The 15215-nt window shown below is 36.5% G+C and overlaps 1 pseudogene; it reads left to right on the forward strand.

Annotated features, from left to right (window-relative positions):
• The first annotated feature begins 446 nt into the window (after positions 1 to 446).
• LOC107620058 (uncharacterized) lies at positions 447 to 3123 on the forward strand (annotated as a pseudogene).
• The last annotated feature ends 12092 nt before the right edge of the window (positions 3124 to 15215 follow it).

The following is a 15215-nucleotide window of genomic DNA, read 5'->3' on the forward strand; positions in this document are numbered from 1 at the left end:
AATTATATCAAATTTATGAAAAATAAATAAATATAATTAAGTTTTAAAAAAATGCAGCTTTTTTTTAGTACTCGATTTATGCACTACTTTACAGTTAGATGAAAAAAATTAAAGAGAGGCTAAAATTAATTTTTTTATATGTTAAAAATTAATTTTAGGGAATAAATCAATTTATTAACCGGATCGAAACACTAAATTATAAATTGGTTTTGCTAATATCATTGTCAATATTCTTTGTTAAGTTTTGATTTTTTATCAATTTTTAATTAATTTTCTTGTTTATAATATAAATATTTTTTTAAGAGTTTTTTTTATGTTCACTGATGTATATTTATCAAAATATAATATTATAATTTTGTAACATTAAATTAATTATACTCATAGTTGGTTATCTCATAAAAATATAATTTAATTAATCTAATTTTTAATATACTTTATATGTAGATATGGAAATTCTAGAACATCGAAAGTGGATGTACAATAGAAATTTCCCAAACCGAGGAGGATTACGACAAGAATTTGTCAATGGTGTTCGACATTTTATTGATACAGTTACAAAACAACCTCAATTTGTACTTGAAGGCAGTGTTATTAGATGTCCGTGCAACAAACATAAAAATACGATTTTCTCAACTCCGGATGAGGTTTCACTAGATTTATATAAATATGGTTTCATGCCAAGATACTGGTGTTGGGATTCACATGGAGAGAGTCCTTTGCATTTGAATGTAGATCAAGATAATCAAGAAGGTACATGTTCTTTTTCGCATGCTAATGTGCCAATAAAAAATTCGTATGAATCTATGGTGGTTGATGCTGTTGGATCAGAATTTATGAGTCAATTTGAAGAACACATGGAAGAGCCTCCGAATACAGAAGCTAAAATATTTTATGATTTATTACAGTCTGCTCAGCGCCCATTATTTGAGGGATGTATTGATCATTCAGAATTATCAATGGCAGTTAAAATGTTGAGTATAAAAGCTAAAGGAAATGTATCTCAACAAATCTTTGATGATTTCGTGAAAGCTATGAAAGAAGTGATGCCGAAGGATAACTTACTTGTTTCCAATTTTTATGAAGCAAAGAAGCTAGTATCGAAACTTGGCATGGAAAGCAATAAAATTGATTGTTGCATTAATGGTTGTATGCTGTATTACAATGAGGATGATATACCAAGAAAGGAATGTAAATTTTGTCATTCTCCAAGGTATAAGATAGGTAAAAAGGGTAAACAAGTCCCTTTGAAACGAATGCACTATTTACCGCTTATACCTCGTTTAAGAAGACTTTATGCTTCAATGAGCACAGCACCTCACATGCGATGGCATTTTGATCACGAGTTTAAAGGAGTTTTTGAGCATCCATCGGATTCAAAAGCATGGAATTATTTTGATAGAAAACATCCACAATTTTCTCAAGAACCACGCAATGTCAGACTAGGATTATCTGCTGATGGATTCACCCCTTTTGGTCAATCTGGTAAACAATATTCATGTTGGCCAATAATTATCACTCCTTATAACCTGCATCCTTCTATGTGCATGAAAACTCCTTACATGTTTTTATCCATGATTATCCCTGGTCCTCGTAATCCCAAAACTAGAATTGATGTATACCTGCAGCCCTTGATTGATGAGCTAAAACTACTATGGGAAGATGGAGTTTTAACTTATGATATTCATTCCAAGTCAAATTTTGTAATGCGAACTGCATTGTTGTGGACTATTAATGATTTTCCTGCATATGAAATGTTGTCTGGATGGATGACAACAGCCAGGCTAGCATGCCCATACTGTATGGAACGAAGAAAGGCATTCCAATTAAAAAATGGGGAAAAGCCATCATGGTTTGATTGCCACAGACAATTCTTGCCAGATAATCACATGTTTAGAAGAAACAAGGATGCATTCTATAAGAATAGAATTGAGAGATCAGAACCTCCGCCAAGATTGACTGGAGAGAAAATATGGGATATAGTTCAGAATTATGATAAGATAAGTGATGTTGAGCAACTTGAGATAGAAGGATATGGAAGTATGCATAATTGGACCAAAAGAAGCATATTTTGGGATTTGCCTTATTGGCGTCATAATTTAATCCGTCATAACCTTGATGTAATGCATATTGAGAAGAATGTATTTGATAATATATTTAATACTGTCATGGACATCAAAGAGAAGACTAAAGATAATGCAAAGGCTAGAATGGATCTGTCATTATACTGCAAGCGAAAAAGTTTAGAACTGTCAGAACAAAGTGGAGGTAAAATTATAAAACCCAAAGCAAATTACACATTTACCTTCCAGCAAAAGAGGGCAATATGTGAATGAGTGAAAGAGTTAAGGATGCCTGATGGATATGTTTCAAATTTAGGGAGATGTGTTGACATAAAAGAGGGCAAGTTATATGGAATGAAAAGTTATGATTGTCATATATTTATGGAACGTTTACTCCCAATCGCTTTTAGTTCATTGCCATAGCAGATATGGAAGCCAATAACAGAGTTAAGTCAATTTTTTCGAGATTTATGCTCAACATCGTTACGAGAAGATGTTCTCAATAAGCTTGAAGAAAATATTCCAATTGTGCTATGCAAGTTAGAACGTATTTTTCCTCCTGGATTTTTTGACTCAATGGAACATCTAGCTATTCATTTGCCATTTGAAGCATTGCTCGGTGGTCCTGAGCAATATAGATGGATGTATCCTTTTGAGAGGTACCTTAGTCACACCTCTATATTTATTCATAAATTTCTTTTTACTGTTTTATTAAGCCAATTATTTGTTATTTGATTTTTGTTATAAATTTTTTTATGACAGATTTCTTCATCATCTTAAGAAAAAGGTCAAGAACAAAGCACATGTTGAAGGATCTATCATTGAATCATATCTAATTGAGGAGATTTCTCACTTTTGCGAGTACTATTTTAGCCAAACTAGCATCGACACAAAGCAAAATGATGAGGGTGATGATTCATTGCAACCAACTTTGTCTATTTTTAATTTACCTGGTTGTTTGGCTGGTGAATGTAAAACTCGTTATTTAGATGACAAAGAATTCAGTGCAGCCATGAATCATATACTAATAAACTGTGATGAAATTAAGCCATATATTGAATGAGTATTTATCTTCCTATATGTATTCTTACTATTAATAATATTTTCTTATATTAATAATTTTAATTTATTTGAAATTCATGTACTATAGGATCTTTGTGAACTTCATACGACAAGATCATATTACTTTAAGTGATGAACAAATTGATCAATTTATTGAAGCGGATTTTACAAAATGGTTTAAAATTATGTAAGTCAACATGATATGATAGTCTTATTATACACACATTTTTTGGTAGATGACATATTATATTCTAACTTATTGGTTCTTATTTAAAACAGGTTCATGATCCTTTAAATAATGTGACAGATTCGAATATTCATTCCTTGGCATGGGTCATTTGAGAATTGTTAAATGTTGGCCCATCTACAAAGTCAATAGCTTCAAGTTTCACACAAGATCTCACTCAAGTGAAAAGTCAACTCAGAATTATGGAATATGTGTCAAAAGCACAGGTTATGGTGAATATGAAAATGATTTCTATGCCATCTTGATGAAATTATTCAAGTTGAGTATATTGGGCTACCACTAAAAAGAGTTGTACTATTTAAATGTGAATGGTTTGATCCCACGATTGGCAAAGGAACAAAGGTAAACAAAGAGTATGGAATCATACAGATTCAAAAGAATCGACGATATGGTAAATATGATCCGTTTATCATTGCACATAAAGCAATTCAAGTATATTTTGCACCTCATCCAATGAGCAACACTAAGGAAAAAGCAGGATGGTGGTTTGTATTCAAGACTAAAGCAAGGGGTGAAATTGAGATTGAAACAACAGAGGATTTTGCATATCAAGAAGATGACACAAATCAATCTAACAATCATATCTCAAATGATATTGACAATATTGTTGATTTACTGGATACCAATAGTACAAGATAATAATAATAATAATAATAATAATAATAATAATAATATTATTATTAAGAAGAAGAAGATGATGATGATGATGATGATGATGATGATGATGATGATGATGATGATGATGATGATGATGATGATGAGCCACTTGGGGATGAAGACGAAGATATGAATGAGGATGAGAACGAGGACGAGGACGACGACGAGAACAATGAGGATGAAGATCAAAATGAATAGTATGAAAAAGTCCACTAAAAAATGTATTTATTTGTATTTTTTTCAATTTTTAATATACCTTAATCTTATGAAAAAGTATATGACTTTTTTATTTTACGTGATTTTTTTATTATATTTTATTTTTACTATTTTTTTTAGAATATTGGATATAATTTATTGAGAAAGTCTCCGAGCCAGCATTTTTATTAAAATTTAGCCAGCATTTAACCATCAAAAGAAAAATGAGTAATTCTCCACTATTAGATGTAATCTCACACCATTAAAAATACTACTGATGGCTAATTGATGGCTACAAATCACAAAATCTGTTGGCCCCCTAGCACTTCTCTAATTTATTTTTAAGATTTTTATATATGTAATTCTTTTAGATACACTTTATCTTAAATTTATTAAAAAATTAAATTTTGAATTATTATAACGTAAATAATTAAAAGAATAAATTAAAAAATAATATGAGGTAACTAAAAAAAATCAAAATTAAATATAAGATAGTATATAAAAATTTGTATAAGAAATTTAATATTAAATATAATAAAAATAAAAGAATAAAAAAAAGAAGATAAAGTATATAAAAAAAATAAAAAGATAGAATCTCCTAAGTTTAACTAAAAAAAAGTCAAATATAATATACAATGATAGAAAAAAATAACCAATAAAAATATAGTCAATTTAGTTCTAAAATTTAGGATTGAATAAGTATATTTGTTAAATTTTTTTATTTAGTACTGAGAGTATGTACTACCTGAATTAAAAGAGTTATGGTAAATAATAGATTAATTTACTAGTCTTATATTTTAATGGTTGATCTATAATGATTCAATTAATTATTTTAATATTGTAATTTATTTCATATTTGATATTATATAAAAATAAATTATTAATTTAATAAAAAATTAAATAATTTTTTATTTTTTAAATATTAAAAAATTTATTTTAAAAATAAACCAACTAAATTTTATGGTAGTCCCACCAAAAGTACCCATTTCGTTGGCCCCAGACACAAAATGGCTTCCCCCACTAGAAGTTCCAATTCGTGTGCGCCCCTCTTGAGATGATGACTAAATCCATTTCGCGGGTGCTTTGCAAACAATGGCCCTGCGTATTTTTGTAAACTTTCTCTGCATGCGTATTATGGGAATTAATATATTTTATTTACTTATTTATATAAAAAAGCCTACATAAATAAGTACTAATGTACCTATTAATCCAATTTTTAAAAATATGTATAATAATAAATAAGATGTTAATTGGTATGATCGTTATTTCATATTTTGATAAAGAGGTTTTGAATTGAAAGGTGCAAACAAAAAATCTACTTTTTTATAAGTTATATATAATTAAGGTTATTTTAAGAAAAAAAAAATTTATTTTGGAATAGTAAAAATATTTGGGACAAATCATAGACTAATTTAAAATATAAATAATATTTTTATACTAAATTTTAAAAATTTTCAATAAATATTTGAAATCTGTTTGAAAATTGATGAGCTTTCAAACGGAATTTACAAATGATGCTATTTTTGTCTCAAATTTGTGGGAAAAAATTTTGTTTACTTCGAATGGTTAGTTATAGTAAAAGCATTTAAGCCTATTATAGACAAATTTGGGATATAATTAATATTTTTCAAAATGCGTCCCAAATCTGTCTGAAGTTATTGCGCATATTCAGATAGAATATGGACGAATTATAATTTTTGTCCAAAATGTGTTGCTAATCTGTATGAAAATTTTGGCGCCATCTAAAAATATTTTGGCGCCAAAATTTGGGACAAAATTTAGACAAATTTAGGACAGAATATATTATTTCAATATCTCCACTAAAAATTGTTCAACATTTGTCTTAAATTTGTCCGAAATGAAAAAGTCATTCAGACGGAATAAATTTCATTTGAAATTTTCGTCCGAAAAAACCCTATTTCTAGTAGTGATATATGCATAGATTCAGGATCAAAATGAACAGGTAAAGAACATTATTTTAAAACAGTAAGCATATTAGAAATAGCAGTATGTCCAAGTCTTTTATGCCACAATTCAACCATTTTATTATTATTGTGTTGAGCAAGAAATGCAGTAGGAGAATACAATTGAGTCTATGTGCTAGAATCAGATTTACACAAAGGATTCCTAGTAATATTGCAAGAATTTAAATCTGATCTATGAACTTGTAGATTATCAAAGCTATAGATTCCATTTTTAGCAATGCCTTGGAGAAGTAGCTCCCGAGAATTCTGGTCACGCACCAAACAAAAATGAGGCCAAAACTAAAAAAATACGTGATTGTCAGCTGCAAACTTGGAAACACTAAGAAGATTCTCTATTATAGCAGGTACATGTAATAAACTAGTCAATAAAAAATGAATTTTGCTATTTTTATCTATCAAGGAAGAAGAACCTGAAGCAGAGATAGAAGTACCTTGTCCATTACCTACATATAGAGTATCAGAATCTTGCATTGTTGGTGTCATAGTAAGTAGATTAGACGAATCTAGGGTTACATGGTGCCTTACTCTTAAATCGGGGTATTAGGATGACACACTTGTAGTGGACGGTATTAAAAGGTAAGCACGGGGTTGATGGAAGGAAGATGGAGGTGGTGGTGGGTACATGGTTGAGTAAGGAACTTGATGTGATGCTTGTGTAGAAGTCGAATCCACATTTTGAAATTTTGGATCAAAACGATGAAAGCAATTTTAAACAACATGGCCCTGCCTTCCACATAGTTGGCATTGTGGTCTGGGAGAAGAGTAATTGAATCTTCCACGTCCACAACCATTTCTTCCACCACAACCTCTTCTAAAATTACTGCCTCCATCTTGTTGAAAACCCTATGATGTTGGAGCTTGAGCAAGATTAGCCATAAGAAGGATTCCTTGAAGTTTCTTATTCCTTCCAATCATATCATCAAAAGTTTTGAGAAATGATTCAACCTCTGAAACCTTGTATGAGGAAGATTTAGACATGATCGATGTATTAAAAACTATATACTCTTCTGGCAGACTATCAAGAATAGCTGAGATATGATCATGTTCTTGAATCTTGTACCCAATAGCATATAAAGAATCTACTAATTGCTTAATTTTGTTAAGATATTCAGGAATGGTGCCAGTTTTCTTTACAGACTTCAGCTATGCCTTCAAGCTTTGTATTCTAGTCGCTGATGAATCTTCAAAGTAGTCATTAAGTGTATTCCATACCTCATAAAAATTTTAACAGTGAAGGATCTTATTCTTGAATGGTGTTGTAACTGAGGCAAGAATCCAAGTAGACAGTATGAAATCATCAAGTCTCTAATTCTTGAATAAAGCATTTTCAACCTTTATTTTCTCAGCAGCATCTTTTTCAAATTGCTTTGGAATCTTGGATTAGTACAAATGATCTTCAAGGTTGAGACTTTGAATTGTGAGAAGAACCTGGTGTCTCCAGGTATTGAAGTTATTATCCATCAATTTATCAGAAATTGGTGAAATTGAGCGTTTAGTGACAGATGAATCTGATAAGATGATTGACATGGTAGAAGAAAAGGAAAGAAAAAAGAAAAAAGAAAAAAAAGGAGAAAAAAAAGAGAAAGAATAGAGAATTATTCAAGAACTTGTGCAAAAAATAAGGATCGATAACCTGATTCACGCAAGTGAGAGGCTCTAGATACCATAAAAGCTTTGTATTGAGTTTTGTATAAACAGAACAAGATCATGATTAGACTATGCAGAACCAAATCAGAAAGAGATGGAACCCTAAACTTGTAGAGAAAACTGATATAATTGATTAATAGTGTGTCACATGTTTACAATGAATAATCCCCAAATATATAGCATACAAAGAAGAAAAAAAAATAAAAACAAAACTTTAATTCAAAGAAAACCTATTAGAAGCCATCCAACTAACTACTCTTAACAAAGACGACAACATTTAAGATTGTATTTAATTCAGAAGAAACAACTAAAGACTAATCAAGTAAACTAGTTTGTGACATCTTGTCAGTTGCATTTTAATCAACAACTAATCATTAATTAATTGATGATTAACATACATATGCATATGCTTAATTAATTAATCAAATACGCTACGTTACTAACAGCATTTCTGTCAACTTCTGTCAACTCTTATTTATAATTGTGTTTAATGGAAGTGTCTTTGTAGATGTGTCTAATAAAAATGTCTTTTTTATGACTGTGTTTAATAGAAGTGTCTTTATGTCTTTATAGATATATTTTGTAAATGTGTCTCTTTATATATGTGTTTAAAATATAATAATTAACTATTATTGACAATAAATTGACAGATAATATATTGGTACCCTATGCTTTTCATTAATTAATTGTTGATCATTTTCTTCACAACAAAAGCTCTCCTCACTAACTCATATGGTTGATATGCCTACATCAGCATAATATAATTAAGAGGCACCAAAGTACAAACTAAGATGGATTTTGTTAGAATCACTACTAAAACCGAACATTTTAGTTAAGAGGAATTATAGAGGGCTATAAGTGCTGGTCAAATATATATACTAAATTGTGCTGGCCCTTGAACTTTTCGCTTTAGTATATTAGGCAGCAGGAGCGTAGTCATAGCCATCATCGTCATCATCACCTTCCATGAAACTTGAATGATCATATTCACTATTATCCTCTTGTGGAAAGCAATTAGTAGTTGCAGGAGCATAGCCACCATCACGATCATCGTTTTCAAGCTTGTTGCAGTAAGGGGCAACATTAACCTTGGAAGTGGAAGACATTTTTGTAGAGTAAGTAGTTGAACGAACAATGCAAGTGTATGAATGTTACTAAATTGGTGCACTATTATATCTGTGTAAGAGGCTAGTGGTGTATGTGTTTGGATTGTTGTGTTGAGTTTGAATTGGTTTGGAAGAGAGACCACTCTATATAGAGCAGATAGATAGTGGGAGGACCCCTTTAATTTGGTGACTAGCCACGAGCCAAGCTTGTGGATTTAGGTTTGGGACATGTGCATCTCCCTAATTCCAATGATGCATGGTGCTTGGTTTCTGCGTCCACGTAGACCAATTCATACAACTCAGCATATACACGTTTGATTGGGAACATATAGAAGCCAGGTTGTTGATGTTGCTGGAGTGTGCGTGTCAATAAAGCACACACACAATTCTTCTTCATCAGTGAAAGTGTAAGCTTATTAGATATGTATAATGCTACTAGATTTGCGTTGGCCCCTAATTTAATCAATAACTGTCTGGCTTGTGTATCAAGTAGAATATAGAATCTTTATCGTTAATCATTTTTATCACAATTCTATTTTTTTTTTTAGATACTCCATTTTACTAAGGAGTATATCTAATTTTAAATTGATGTTCTATGCCTTTTAATTTCTTTTTTTTTTTTTTATAGAATTTACTAAATTATTTGAAATTATATTCAGATTCTCTATAGTTACAATGTATACCTTGATGTACACGATTACTTTATTTCTCCACATATTAGTTGAACGTAACTTTTTGGACATACATGTCAAAAACTTCTGATCTTTCATGTCATTTTAGTATAATTATCAGTAAAAAAAATGAATTACTTCTTGTTATTGAATAATAGGCTGCGTTTGTTTTTGAGAAGATGATAAGATAAAAAAGGACAGAGAAACAAAATTTTGTATTCTTGTATTTTGTTTGGTGATAAACTAGAACAAATTATGAAAATCTAATTTATTCTCATTTTTTTTATTTAAAAAATTTGAGAAGAAAAATATAATACTAAAAAAATATAATTATAAAAAATTAATAAAAAAATAAAAAAAATAAAAATAAATTGTGTCCCTTATTAGTGTCTCTATGTCCTTCCTGTCAGAATGGACACAAAATACACTAATTCAATATCTCTGGACACAATGTCTTTATCCATGTCTCATCTGTCAAACACGATTTTGTGTCTCCGTATCCCTGTCTCAGTGTCCTGTCTCTGAAAATAAATGCAGCTATAGTGTCTCATCAAAAATCACAAATATAAGTGAGAACTAAGCTTTTACAAGATTGATACATCTCTATAATATACTTTATAATATACTTGGTAAATATCTCATCAGCTGTTTTTGATATAGTAGCTTTAATTCATAAATATAAAAATGATCATTGCCACAATTATAAATTATCTTCATGTATTTTTAATGCAATTTCTATGACATCAATCCATTTTAGTAAAAATTTATAGTCTTCGTCTTTACTATTTCCATAAGAGTTTTAATTTTCCTATCATGTATGATTTGTGAATCTCCAATTCAAACCTAAGTGCATGTATTGTGTTCGGTAGGTCGGATACCGGACGGGTTGGGTTGATATCCTGATTAAAGAAGGGGAAGTCGTCTGGTCGCACGTCTCTGGGCTGAGGGTAGGCGAGGTCCCGAGCTCTTCGGATGTAGAGGGGGGTGTCACCTGCAAAGACACTCCGATGCTCAAGTCAGTGAAGTGTGCAGGCGAGTAAAGATTGAGTGGTATGTGACGTACCTTGGGGGAAGGGCAGGTCCTTCCCCATTTATACCGTGTCAGAGGTGGGCCCTGCAAGGATAGGCTCACCTTCTTCGAGACCTCCCTTGCACAGCTGTAGCGAAGCTGTCAGGGACGCGTGTCCGGGTCGGCGACCAGGCGCCCTGATCCCAGCCGTCCGGGTCGGGTGGTGCTCGTGTCGGGCCGGCCCGCATTCAGTTTGGGCCAGGCCGTAACAGTGCCCCCGACGCGCCGGCAACGACCGTAGGGATCGTTGGTGGCGTGTCATCTCCTTTCGTGTGTTGTCACCAGGTCGGCTGTCCGTGGAGGGGACATGCCCCTTGCGTACGTGTCCGTTCGTTGTTGGAAAACTCTGTATGCAAAGACTATTTTGCCCCCAGGTCTTTCGCGCTTCCTGGGTGGCAGTTTTAAACAGTTTTGCTTCGATTTTTTCCTTTCCCACTCTTACTTCTGCTATTTCCCCACTGTCTTCCTCTTCTTCACTCAAAAAATCTCAGAGCGTCGTTATAGCATCCCCGTACATCCTTCCTTCTTCCTTCTCAGTTTTTGCAACCAATTCAGGTAATCTTTGATCCTTTCTCTTTTCTGCTTCATTGTTGTGCGTCTGTTGCTTGTATTTGCTCCGTGTTCTAGTTGTTTCATTTGATTTTTGTTGGTAGATGACTTTTTAGTGCCAAGTAGATCCGTTAGGGGAGGGGACCATTCCAGGGTAGGCTTTTAGGTAGTTTGCATGATGGATGACTTTTAGCCATGCTTGATCTTAACTGTTGAATAGGACGAACATAGTTTCTGGGTTTTTTCTGGACTCCCGACCTCATAGACAAATGGAGTGGTACCCCCACTGTAGGTATGCCTCGCATCGTTTCCCGGGCTTCTCCTTCTGTCGCGAATTACGACCCCTACGCCTGGGTGACTAAGGATGTGAAGGACTCGCCAAATCAGATGGACGAGGGGGAGTATGACGTCTTTGTTCCCACCCCCCACGAACGGCTGTACGAGATTAATTTCCACTCCCCTCGGGTTGCCGACTGGATTTGGTTTTACAAAGCCATGTTCACCCAGGTAGGCGTTTGCATACCATTTTCTGACTTCCAGATGGTGCTTCTTAGTCGGATATCCGTGTCGCCGTCGCAGCTTCATCCAAACAGTTGGGCTTTTATCCGCTGTTTCGAGATGGTGTGTGAATATCTCGAGCTGCCGATGTCTGTGGACGTCTTTCTTTTCTTCTTCAATCTTACTAACCCTTCTAAGGAGGGGAAAGCGAGGAAAGGGTTCCTGTTTTTCTGATCTGCCCAAGGTCGGAGGATATTTGGCTTGTTCGAGGACTCTTATCATGGGTTCAAGGACAAGTATTTCAAGGTCCGTCCCGTCAAAGGTCACCATCCCTTTTGGTTGTCATTGGAGGGGGAACGCCTCATCCCGACTTATTGGAGCTTCGGGGTGGGGTCCAACACTTTCATTAAGGTGACCTATAAGGGGATGTCCCCCGTAAAAAAGAGAATTGCCGACGTGTTGTGGGCGGTCTTTGGAAAGAACCACGTGAACCCCACCTCTTTATGGGCGAATGGGAGGTCACCAGGAGTTATATTTGTGAGCTGTTTTGTCTTATACTTTTGTGTTGTTTATCCTTTAATCTGTCATTGCCGACTTCACGACTGACGTATTTGTTTGTCTGTTGTAGTGGAGATGTCTGCTTCGGTTACCGGGCTTGAAGGTTTAGTTAAGACCTTCTTAGAGGATAGCGACCAGGAGAAGGCTGACGAGAAGGTTGCCGGGAAGCCGGAAGACCCTACCGAAGAGAAGGAGGATCAAGCTGTGCCTTCGCCTCGGGACGCCGAGGCGTCCGACAAGAATTCTGCCGAGACGCAGGCTTCTCCTATTCCCGATGAGACGGCTGGCATTGGGCAGTCGTCCTCTACCCATCGGGAGTATGACGATCTGAAGCTTGTCCCTACTCCCAAGAGGCAGAGGGCATCCTCCAGCCCGGAAGGAACTCTCACCGTGATGGAGAGGAACTTCGATGCTGGGGCCTTTATTGATAATCAGCTGATTCCTGGTACTGATGATCACTTTCTTAGTACCGAACTCGCGGGGCAGGCGAGGTGGATGTACCGCACCCTTCTCCGTGGAGCGGTGATATCTCGGAAGGCCGAGTTCGAGTTGTCGGGCATGCAGGCATTGTGAAGGAAGCTTGATACTGCTTCCCAGGCCAACAACGAATTCAAGGTCCAGGTTGAAAAGCTTCAGGAATAACTAGCCGCGGCAGAGAAGGGGCACAAGGATGCCGAGGAGAAGGTTGCGTCCTTTGAGAAAAAAATGAAGGTCTCTGATGCCACCGTCTCCCATTTAACCGAGCGGGAGATGACTCTAGAGAGCCAGCTTAACACCGCGCAAGGTCGGGTGGTCGCTATGGAGAAGGAGCGTGACGCGGCCGTCTCGTCGGCTGAGGCTGCGCGAGCTGAGGTGGAAGAGCTGAAAAGGAAGTATAGGGCGGTCAGGGAACACGGAAAGAACGCGATCTTTATGACCGAAGAGGCTCTCAAGGCCCAGGTGAAGATCGTGGTCCCTGACTTCGACACGTCGGCTATCGGAGTCTTCAAAACAATTCAGGACGGCAAGATTGTTGACATGCCCCGAAAGTGAACTCTTGTAACTCGCTTTTTATGTGGATTCGTAGAACACTTGTTGAGACTGTTAACTTTTTGTTATACTTTAGTGGTCACCTGGTCGGCTTATAATTATCGCCTTTATCTTGCTGTTTAGTAGCATTTTTTGTTTTGTTACCATTTTTTCGGTGTGGACTTATTGTTTGTGTCCGTTTTGCCGTTTGCGTTGGTAACTTTGGTTGAAACCGTCTTAGTCTTATTATTGCGGCCGTTTTTGATGGCTATGATTCGATTGGCTCTCGGGGTGATCAGTCCTGGGTTGCCGTTGAAGAGTGCGATGGTGTGGGATACATATTGGGGAATAGTAGATGGGAGAATTCAAACAAGTAAACATTAATCGTCAGCTAAACAAGTTTATGAACACAGTAGGCACTTAATGGAAGTAAATTACTAGAAATTAAAAGGTTATCTAGCTCGTCAGGCCACTTAACCGGTGTACCTACGCTACGAATAGAATCTCCTCAGGTTACTTGCATTCCATGTCCTCGAGATTTCTTTGTCGTCAAGTCTCTCCAGTTTGTAGGTGCCTTTTCCAAGCACTTCTCTGATTCTATAGGGACCTTCCCAGTTTGCCGCCAGCTTTCCTTCCCCTGGGGTCGGTAGCCCGACGTCGTTTCATCGCAGGACGAGGTCTCTTTCCTCAAACTCCCTTTTGAGGACCTTGGTATTGTAGCGTAGGGCTATTCATTATTTCAGTGCTACCTCCGACAAGTGGGCCATCTTTCTGGTCTCGTCCACCAGGTCTTTTTCCACCGCTTCTTCTACTCCCGTCAGAAGTAGTCGCGGGCTTGGTTCGCCAATCTCCACAGGTATCACCGTGTCGACCCCGTATGTTAGGCGAAAGGGGGTTTCCCGTGTAGAGCTTTGCTCGGTTGTTCGGTAGGACCAGAGGACCGAGGTGAGCTCGTCGGCCCATGGGCCTTTTTTGCTATCTAAACGCTTCTTGAGGCCTAGCAGGATGACTTTATTTGCGGATTCCACTTGTCCATTTGTCTGAGGGTGTTCGACCGAGGAGAACTTTTGTTTTATCCCCAGGCCGGTGAGAAACTCTGCAAACTTCTTGTCGGTGAATTGCGTCCCGTTATCCGAAATGACGATTTCCAGAATGCCGAAACGGGTTATCACCTGCCTCCACATGAACTTTCTACAATTGGATGAGGATATGCTGGCCAGCGGTTCAGCCTCTATCCATTTGGTGTAGTAGTGGACGGCAACTATGAGGTACTTAACTTGCCCTGGGCCAACCGGGAAGGGCCCCAAGAGGTCGATTCCCCATTGTGTAAAAGGTCGGGAAGACGTCAGTAGGCTCAACTCGGAAGCTGGCGCCCTATGGAAGTTGGCGTTCTGTTGATACTTGGCGCATTTTTTCACGAATTCTTTGGAGTCATTCATCATTGACGGCCAGTAATATCCAGCCCGGATGAGCTTCCTTGCTAGGGCTTTGCCCCCGATATGGTGGCCGCAGCATCCCTCATGGACTTCTCTGAGCACGTAGTCCGTCTGGTCGGGATGTAAGCACTTCAGCAAAGGTTGGCTGAGTCCTTTTTTGAATAGCTGGTCCTGTATGACCGTGTACTTGGCAGCCTCCCTTCTCAACGTTTTGGCTTCCTTCCCGTCCCCAGGGAGTTTGCCGTTTTTCAAGAAATTGGTGATGTGGTCCATCCAAGAGGGGCTCGTCTTGGTCAGGTGTGGAGCAACTGCGGATTCTTTCGTGATGCCTTGGATAAGGGAGCGGTTGTCGGTTCCAGGTTTCGTGCTCGTCAGCTTGGATAGGAGGTTTGCTCGTGTGTTCCTTTCCCTTGGGACGTGTTGGACCGTGACCTCCTCAAATTGTTTGCTTAGCTCTTTGACCCTTT

The sequence above is a fragment of the Arachis ipaensis genome, chromosome B10 (genome assembly GCF_059453495.1).
Source record: "Arachis ipaensis isolate K30076 ecotype BB chromosome B10, ASM5945349v1, whole genome shotgun sequence".
NCBI classification, from domain to species: Eukaryota; Viridiplantae; Streptophyta; class Magnoliopsida; order Fabales; family Fabaceae; genus Arachis; species Arachis ipaensis.